This window comes from Protopterus annectens, chromosome 4.part0 (assembly GCF_019279795.1).
Source record: "Protopterus annectens isolate FY-2018-M chromosome 4.part0, PAN1.0, whole genome shotgun sequence".
Taxonomy (NCBI): domain Eukaryota; kingdom Metazoa; phylum Chordata; order Ceratodontiformes; family Protopteridae; genus Protopterus; species Protopterus annectens.
Window position 1 is genome coordinate 1894665052 of NC_056733.1, and position 10570 is coordinate 1894675621.

At 36.6% G+C, this 10570-nt stretch overlaps 1 protein-coding gene across 2 annotated transcripts in view; it reads left to right on the forward strand.

The window, feature by feature from the left end:
- The first annotated feature begins 2310 nt into the window (after positions 1-2310).
- LOC122800065 (calcium/calmodulin-dependent protein kinase type II subunit alpha) overlaps positions 2311-10570 on the forward strand; it is a 1141826-nt gene continuing 1133566 nt past the window's right edge. For both annotated transcript variants that reach the window (XM_044069562.1, XM_044069563.1), the window contains exon 1: positions 2311-2370. The gene's annotated coding sequence lies outside the window, so the exon portion shown is untranslated. The remainder of the gene's footprint in view (positions 2371-10570) is intronic.

The window sequence follows — 10570 nt, forward strand, 5'->3', positions numbered from 1 at the left end:
TCCTTAGGCTGGGAATATGCTGAGTTAGGAACCTATTCCTCCAGTGAGTCTTGTGTGTGTTAATATAAATGTAGGTCCCTAGTATGGGAATTTATAGCTCCACTAGTTTAGCAAAGAAATAGAAGGTCAGATAGGACTGGGTCTTCCATGGCTTGAAAAATAACAAACAGATCACCTTGGAGCAGCTACAGAGTATAAGAAGAATTTTTCTAATTTGAACAATTTAAGTTTTTTTATTTTTTTTTTACTGCTAAATATCATTGGGGCCTTTCTAGTAGAGCAATATGCTTGAATTTTTACATACCAATGGGGGAACTGTATTCAAATATTTGTCTCATAAAGGAAGAGTACAGTGGTAAGATCACTTCTTTTGACTCTTGAAGATATTCCTGTGGAAATTAACAGTGTCAGATTGAAAGAATTCCTGACTATAATGGAAAAAGATGGTCAAATGAGAGAGACTTTTCTATATAAGTGCACAAGTCTCTTATGAGTGTATCTGTTTAAAGAGAAATACCGCTTATTAACTAGAAGATGGGAACAGCTTTTTTCCTGAACATTACTATGCTTCAGTTGTTTGGCTTTTTTTGCATTTATCTTGAGACTGTTTTCAATACACCAAATATATTTATATTCTAGCACTTTTGTAGCAGTTTACTACGAATGGAAGTGTGGACAATAATTTCCAGCTTGTACTCATCAGCAAACATAGTCAACCACAATTCAGGGATACTGGCTTGGATTTCTACAAAATAAATACAAAACAATAACTGCCAAACAAGAGAGGACTCAGTACAGATCACTGCAGTACCTCACTAATTATAATTTTGCATCTAGACAGAATACCAGCTATTTTTACTACTTGGGATCTGTTGGTTAGCAAGCTTGAAATCTAATGGGAAGTGTTGGGTCTTGCATTAAATCTGTCTACACTTTCAATAATAGTAACTTGTGAGATAGTGTCCAAAGCCTTGGCCAAATCAAGATAAACAGTGTGAACAGAGTAAGCACTGGCCACAGCCTCTGTGACTTTTTCAAAGATATTTACTGTGGTACAGAGACAGGACTGTCCTTCACATAACTAAATGGAATGGAGCCTGGATCAGTTATGCCGGAATAAATGACTTTTGTTATGATATATTACATTGCTGGTGAGGCTGATGAGCCTATAATTACTTGGATCTCTAGGGGGGCATCCTAGTGTACAGGAGTCATAACAGCTATTCTCCAGGCATCAGGGCCAAACCCTGAGGACAGGCTAAGGTTCAACAGCAGAGGTTCAGATAGTACATATTTGGCACAGATAAGAATGCAACCTGGTACATTATCTGATGTCACATAAATACTGTTTTTAGCCTTTGACAAGGATTCTAAGACTAGTTACAGGGTAATTTCAAGGGAAACTAAAGCTTTAGTGATAGTGGGTGCAAGAATATAGATAGGTGGGATAAAGTTACTGCTAAATGCATTTGCTAATATAGTGACTTCCCTTGACATTGGAATGTATAATAATATTATAGACTCTCTCTCTCTCTCTCTCTATATATATATATATATATATGTATATATATATATATATATATATATATATATATATATATATATATATGTGTGTGTATATATATATATATATATATATATATATATATATATATATATATATATATATATATATAAAATTGGCTTTGCTCCAAGTTGGACTTTCCTGGTAAACAAATCTTAAATAAATATATAATAATGCAAATAAGAGTTAGCTATATGAACTAACTCATTATAATAGTGAAGGATTTGTAGTTAACTGTTCACGCCACCTAAAGTTCCAAGAATCTGGTACTAAATTATATATCTGTTAACTCAGTAAGATGACTTCCTTGTGCACAGCAATAGCTATAGTATTTTTTATTTTGTTTACATTTGTTAACATAAATAATTAAAATCTTGAAAGTAAGTAATCTGCAGTTCTGCTTTGTTGTGTCAATTCATGTATTTGTGTTTATCATCACAATCAGAAATTAAAGTGCATACAAAATCAGTTAAATGAGGAAAAAGGTATATTTCTATAAATCAATTGTTTTCTTGTTCGAAATGTAGATTCTTGTGACTCTAAAAATATTTTCCAAAACTCTGCAATTTTCACACTATGCTATAGCCTGTTGATACTCTGTAACTCATGGCTGGATGGATGAAAGAAAGAAAAAAATGTATTAAGTTCCTCCATGCATCAGTTTAGCTGTTATAAAGAACCAGTATTATATGTAAATATATTACCATAATTCCTGAACGTATTTACATATTTTTGTACAGAGTAACAGGTGGTGAGCTGTTTGAAGATATTGTGGCCAGAGAATATTACAGTGAGGCAGATGCCAGGTAAGTGTCATTATGTTCTACAATACTGCTTGCTTTTCATCAAAATCTGTCATTTTTATTATCCCTGGTATGCAAATAAAAATATGTAGTCTTGTAGTCTATCTCTGGTTCTGATAAAAAATAATAATAAAAAAAATGTTGACGACATGAAATACCAGTTTTCAACTGCAGATGTGAAATTCACTTTGCATTTCTGCCAAACAATATGCTAGTTGCCTGAGGCCTGTATCTGCCAATCTGGCAGCGCTCTAAAATAAAATATATTTTCTGTATAAGTGCAGTGAATAAAAAATCTAACTCCAATGCCATTAACTAATTTTTACAGACAGGAGGCCACTATAACTCACTACTGAGAGCACACTCAGAAATACCACAACCTCAGATGTAGTCCATATTTTCTCTTTTCTCACTGATGGTCTTACTATTCTCAGAATCTCAGTTATGGTGCTTAGAATTTTAAATAGTACCTAGATAGATAAATAGACAGACAGGTATATAGACAGATAGATAATTAGTTAGATAGATAGGCAGACAGGTAAATAGATAGGCAGACAAATATTGCTGCATGACAGAAGTTTGATAATTACTTCACTGGCACACAAAAACAAAACTGCAAAACATCTTTAGAAAATATGCACACATCTTATTTTGTCAGAGTTCCAGGGGGATTCTCACCCTGCATCCCCCAGCTGTGCAGACTTTCTCCCCCATACTGTTACTTTTACATACTAACTCCAAGGCAGCTGTATCCTGGCAAGTGTGAGTTATAAATGTTATATTTGTGCTTAGTTTTCCTTCTTAGTCTCTGTGTATGTGTGTGTGTGTGTGTGTGTGTGTGTGTGTGTATATATATATATATATATATATATATATATATATATATATATATATATAAAGAGAGTGAGAGAGTGATAGCCACAAGACCTTTTCAATTAATACCTGAAAGCAGATCGTGAGTGACCAGTATTAAATGATTTTTTAATCATACTTAAAATGAATAATCTGGTGAACTTAATTCTAGCCCCAGTCAGAGGTGGCCAATAGAAGGCCTTGCCTCAGGAGACACACCAATCATTAACTAGTCCACACTGACTTTGGTATCAAATGCCAAAATTGTGAACAACAACAACAACTACATGTGAGAACAGAGCCACAAGCACACCCTGGGTCTTGCTCAATCCACGTTCATTATGGATAGTGCTTTTCTAACTTCTAGGATGGAGGGAACCAAAGAGATGAAGTTATTCAGGACCACAAGCAGGACTCAGTAGAAACAAGTTTCAATTTTACTCAACAGTTTAGTACATTCCAGGTAAGGAACTTCTTCAGAACTGAGTACAACTTGCAAATACACACATATTTATAGAATAAAAGAGTCATGTGATATTCATGGTAATTGAAATTTAAAGGCATGGTTAAAAATAATTTAAAAAATACTGAACAATGACATACAAGTTGTAAAACATATTGTAGAATATAAACAGTCAATGTGCAATTAATAGTAATAAAACCTCTTTCTGGAAAATTCTCAATGGCATAAAGATATAGTTAAAAATATCAGTATGTTACTAAAATACATTATACCTTTGCAGCTCTCATTTTTAAGATTTAGCTAATTGAAATACAATCATATAGCCTTGGTGGTATTCCTGCATCCAAATCTAGTTGCTAGACAAGTTTGCTGACCTCATTTTTAAGCACCCACGGCCCAACCTAGGGTCAACTGGGACATCTTACAACATGTAAACAAATATCCTTCTGTGTTGCATTCATCGTGTATCAATAAAGAAAAATCAGTCTCCTTCTATAAATGTTTTTATATTCTTTTTCTAAAACTACTTTCATTATTCATGACATTAACGGAAGTGTAGGTTTTGTATTTAGCCAGGTAGCTCACCCCTTTGCTGCAAGACTTATAAACTTTTGTGGCTTTTATTGTTCACCCTCTCACCTGTATGTCAGTGTTTTCACCTTTGCCTACAAACTTACATTGATGGCAATAGCCACATTTATAACTTCCTACCATTTTCTCTGAAATGCTTCTTGCTTTTTTGTTCTATTTGGCATACAAGAACATGCTTCTCACCCAATATATTTCCTACTTCAGGAAAGTGAGGAAACAATCTTCTAGTTGGTAATTAAGATTTGTTTAGTTGCTTAGGAGTCTTGGTTTTAATTCAGAACCATAGCCTTTTCAACATTCTTTTTGATAAAATTCCCATGATGTTACTATTTTCGGATATGCTAACTTTGTGCCCTTCTCCCAGATAATTTCATCCCTTGTTTATCATTTTTAAGGGGTAACTTCTTTCTAGAAAAAATGTTAGTTAAAACTTCACACTCTGTCAAAAACATGTCATAACTCAGAATTGGGAAGAGAGACTGGATAAACAACTCACAAAGAAACAATGGGAAGATAAATGTATGTCTCCCAAATATGCAACAAAATCTAGAAGATTTAGGATTTTTGCTTGGAAATGTCATAGGTTCATAGGTGTGTACTAGGCTAATGGCCCTGGAGCCTTTACAAACTTAGCCCATTAAAGTGCCCTGACATCGTGCCGCCCAACGTTAGCTCCCAGTGCTTCTATCAAGTAGCGCCACTGGAGTGATCCCCGAGGTGAATTTTCTATTTCCCATCCACTCATCAAGATTTCTCTTGAAGAGGCCAGTGAGGTGCTCTGTTTGACATGCATGGGAAGTCTATTCCATAGCATGGGCAGTCTCTGGGTTATGAACCTGTCCTTCCACCATGTTCTGTTGATTGTGGTAATGAGGTTGAGGTCTCTGGAGTGTGTGGTGTGGAGGGATTGGGATTTCTTTAGATGTAGCATTTCTAACAGAGCTGGATCAGACATGGCTTTGTAAGTCAAGCAGCGATCGCCTCTTAATAGACAATATGAGACAGAGAATAGCTGGAGTTTTTTGAGTCTGTCCATGTAGGACATGTTTAAGGCCTAGGATCCTCTTTGTGAGGTACTTTTGTGGCCTCTCCAGTTGTTGCAGGTGTCTAGTGAGGTACATGCCAAATGGGGCATTGTGCTCAATGACTGGCCTAATGAGGGAAGAGTAAAGGGAGACAATGACCTCTTTCTTCCTGGATGCAAAACCCTTAGTAATCAGATGTGCCACATAGAAGGACTTTCTGACCACAGTGGCAATGTGGTGGTCGAAGGAGAGACTGCTGTCAACCTGTGTCCCCAGATCTCTTATAATGCCTTCAGTGTTCAGTGGGCTCCCATCAATGTGGTAATTAGTGGGAATTGAGTTTTTCGCAAAGGGAATGATGACGCATTTTTTTGGCATTGCGCTTAATGCCATAGTTTTGACACCAGTCATTGGTCTCAGTGAGGCCTTTCTGCAGGATGTCTACATCTCTTGGGGAGTTAATAATGGCTTCCAGCTTGCAGTCGTCTGCGAACTTGGCCAGCCAGAGTCCCTCCGTGTTGGCCTGGACTTCTGAGAAGAAGATGCCAAACAGGAGAGGACCCAGGACTGATCCCTGTGGGACTTCACTCATGACTGTCAGCAGTCTGACTTGGAGTCTGCTACTTTCACACTGTGGGTTCTATCTGTGAGCCAATTTGGAACCCACCTAGTGATACAGGAGTTGATGCCTAGTTTGGTGAGTGTATCAATAATTCCTGAGTGGGGAATGGTATTAAAGGCCTTGGCCAGATGGTCAACTAGGTTGAGCAGGCATGATCTACCTTTCACAAAACCAAATTGAGTGGGATCTAGAGTTTGGAGATTCCCTATATCTTTGTTAATTAGGTCCATAATGATGCACTCCATAGACTTACATGTCAGACTTATCAGGCTAATGGGGTGATAATTCACAGGGTCTGTAGTCACTCCCCATTTATGGAGAGGGATGACTGTAGCAGTGCTCCATTTGGTAAGGACAAAGCCTGAGGTGAGGCTGTGATTGAACAGGGCACACAGCTGTGGTGCCGGTTCACTTTGTAGTTAATGTAGAACACATCCAAGGATATTGTCGGGCCCCATGGAAGCTGTATTCTTGGCCTTAGACAATGCAGCTTTAACCTGTGCTGCAGTAATGCTGGGTGCCTGGCATTCCTCTGGTATTGCGATTGGTCCTTTGGGGGGGTGGTAAAGTTGGCACTGAATCTGCTGACCAGTATGCAGTATGCTGGCAATATCTGTTGGCCAGTATAGGAGGTACCATCGTGCAGTAACTCAGAGCAAACCTGGGTATTGCCATGGAAATTCTTGATACAACTATAGAAGGCTTTGTGGTTGTTTTTAGTGTCTGCCGAAATTCTGCCTTCATAGCTGGATTTAGAGGTTTTGATGAGGGAGCTCAACTTTTTGTTGAGGCTTATAAGGGAGTTTACATAGATATTTTTATACCCCAAGTTGACACCGGAGAATTTTTCCTCAGGTAGACAGCAAATGTTGGAGTTGTGACAGTGAAGAAAGAGGTACTTGGGAACATATTTTCTGGGAGTGCGGTGGGTTGGTGGACATTTGGGATTCCCTGCAAGATGTGCTGTCACAGATGCTAAGTGGGCAGATTGGTGTGACAAGGGAGATGATTTTTCTAAGCTGTGATAAAGAATTGGAATTGCCTAGACATGCTAAGGCCTTGCTGTGTCTAACTGGGGTGGCTGCCAAAAAAGCAATTGCTAGAAAATGGAAATCAAAATCTAAACCAACTATATTAGAAGTACTGAAGATTGTAACAAATATAAAACAACTGGAATTGAGATCTTTAGACTACATAGGAGAAAAATAGGAATTGTGGGAACAAAAGAAAGCAGGACTTAAATGAGCTATATAATGTTCGACTGAAAATGATTGGGTGGATTATAAGTGATGCATAATGTTTGCAACTGGGAGTGTGTCAGTATGGTTTGTGATGTAATATGCTTGCAATTAGCATTGTGTCAGTATGGCTCATTTTCATTTAGACAACTGTATGATTGCTTATGTCATAAGTGATGGTTTAAAAATGATGTTGCTTGTTTAAAAAAAGGGGCAGGATTTGAATATTTTTTGTAATGTTGCTTAAGTTGTATGATATATAGCAATATATGTAAATTATAATGTTTGTTAATGTTAATTTAATACAATTTGATTACTTTTGTGCAAATGTAAATTTGTCTATGTCACAAGTGATAATTCAATAAAGGTGTTTGAAAACAATATGTCATAACTCGATATTATCCTGGCATGTCTAACAAATTGTCTTTTACTAGGATCTTTACATATGTATGTTTGGTTACTTGTGTAGTGGAGATAAGAATTAGAGAAAGTTGGTGTCCTGTATGGTTGAAGTAAAAGTTTTAGTTGTTTTGCTCTTCATAATAGTCACATCTAGAAAGTCTATTTCTTTATTGGAAAAATAATGGGTACATTTCAAAAAGGGTGCGATAGTAGTATGATATTCTAGTAATGGGTACATTTCAAAAAGGGTGCGATAGTATTATGATATTCTAGTAATGGGTACATTTCAAAAAGGTGCGATAGTATTATGATATTCTAGTAATGGGTACATTTCAAAAAGGTGCGATAGTATTATGATATTCTAGTAATGGGTACATTTCAAAAAGGGTGCGATAGTATTATGATATTCTAGTAATGGGTACATTTCAAAAAGGGTGCGATAGTATTATGATATTCTAGTAATGGGTGCATTTCAAAAAGGTTGCGATAGTATTATGATATTCAAGTAATGGGTACATTTCAAAAAGGTGCAATAGTATTATGATATTCTAGTAATGGGTACATTTCAAAAAGGGTGCGATAGTATTATGATATTCTAGTAATGGGTACATTTCAAAAAGGGTGCGATAGTATTATGATATTCTAGTAATGGGTACATTTCAAAAGGGGTGCGATAGTGTTATGATATTCTAGTAATGGGTACATTTCAAAAGGTGCGATAGTATTATGATATTCTAGTAATGGGTACATTTCAAAAGGGTGCGATAGTATTATGATATTCTAGTAATGGGTGCATTTCAAAAGGTGCAATAGTATTATGATATTCTAGTAATGGGTACATTTCAAAAAGGGTGCGATAGTATTATGATATTCTAGTAATGGGTACATTTCAAAAAGGGTGCGATAGTATTATGATATTCTAGTAATGGGTGCATTTCAAAAAGGGTGCGATAGTATTATGATATTCTAGTAATGGGTACATTTCAAAAAGGGTGCGATAGTATTATGATATTCTAGTAATGGGTACATTTCAAAAAGGGAGCGATAGTATTATGATATTCTAGTAATGGGTACATTTCAAAAAGGGTGCGATAGTGTTATGATATTCTAGTAATGGGTACATTTCAAAAAGGGTGCGATAGTGTTATGATATTCTATACATTCTTTTATCTTTTCCTTATTCCTCTTGGCTTGGGAGTGCCTTCTGTGTGGAGTCTGCATGTCCTCCCCATGGTTGGGTATCATTCGAAAGACATGCGTGCGTAAATGGCCATTCCTTCATTGAAGGTTGGGCGTTGAGCTGGCACCTCAGCGTTTTGTAAAAATCTACTGCCAATCATTAGCAAACCAGAGTTCCGCTGTGGCGACCCCTTACCGGGAAAAAGCCGAAAGACAAACAACAACAACTTATTCCTCTTTGATATGATGCAAATATCATCCAGGAATCTGGTGTAGGACATCCAACAGTTGATTCAAGTGGAGTTAAAGATATATTTGTACTCCCAGACCCATAAAACCAAGTTAGTGTATATGTGGGCACAACCTGCCTCCATAGCCATACCCTGCTTTTGCTGGTGGAATTCCCCTTCAAAGTAAAGGAAATTATTTTTAAGAGTAAACACCATCAATTCCATTACTAATCTGGTATCACTAGTGGAAAGAAACTCTCCTCTAGTCATAGCCTCCTATACCCATTCTAACCCTGAGTACAGGGGATGACAGAAAGCAAACCAATAAGATCAATGGTTATGAGTTAAGTCCGCTGTGCATAAATCTTTTCCAAGTTTGCCTAGGATATTCCATGAGTCTCTTCGCATAAACGCATACATTTTGCAGACTGGTTTAAATTTTCTGTTTCGATAAGTGGCTAGTGGGTACATTTTGGAGCCTTCTGCTGCTACGATTGGTCTAAGTAGAAGGTGAGTGATGTTCGTATGCATCTTTGGTATTCCAAAAATGGTCAGAATTTTGGGGAGTTCTACCTTCAAAAAGTCATGTATTGGCACTATTACTGTTCCCTGGCATTTTAAGTCAAGTAAAAATAGGTCAATATTTCTGCAAGTGATATTAATCTCACTGTGGGCAACTGGAGAATATTGGCCTGAGTTATTGAGTATACTGTTATAGTCCATAATGTCCATAATTGTGGGTCTTCTGCCTTTATCAGGTTTCATCAATCATGGGTATCAGTTCAATTAACAGTTTGCTTTAATCCTTGTTAAAGTTATAACATCCATTGGTTTTGTAGGCTTTGTGGCATTCACACTAGTCTTTTTCAGACATTTTTTCATAGAGGCTAGCCACCGGTTGAAGTCGGGGGTCATAATACTTTTTTGTTGAACTCTTCTTACTTCCTATGTTTACTTTTGGTACACACCTTAGACTTAAGAGCATCTGATAGATTTAACCTAGAAGATGGAACAAAAAATAGACCTTTTCAATTAAGCTGAAATGTCTTTCTTCTGTGTTTTATTGACTATATTTATACATGTTGTAATTACTGAAGGTGTTGAAAATCCTATTGTGAGACAATACAATACTTTTACTGATACTTGTAGTACAATGTTTTCTATCTTCTCCCATTAGCCTATCATTCTGCCTGTTCTCGCTCTTCTGTTGGATAACCTTTGTTAGTGAACATCTTCTATTTGTGGTTGAAATGGGTTGCTCTTTGTTTGAGAGTTCATACAGTTAGCTAATCACTGAGAATGTCTGTGGAGGAGTTTTCAAAAGGGTCAGCAGGGTTAAATGTAGATCTGGACCTTTCCATATTTTCCTCAGATCTATTGTCAGTGGGAGTTGTGTTGTTAGGATTATTTGGTACTTGCTGTGAGCCATTAGTAAATGTAGGTTTAGAGTATCCAAGGTGTTTTTCATATTCTCTTTTATCATGTTCTATTTTGCAAATTTTATATTGGATTATTTTCTCACATTGTGATTTAATCTTACTAAGAATTTCACTTCATTTATCGTTCTGGACATCAAATAATACATTCCATGTGATAGAGTT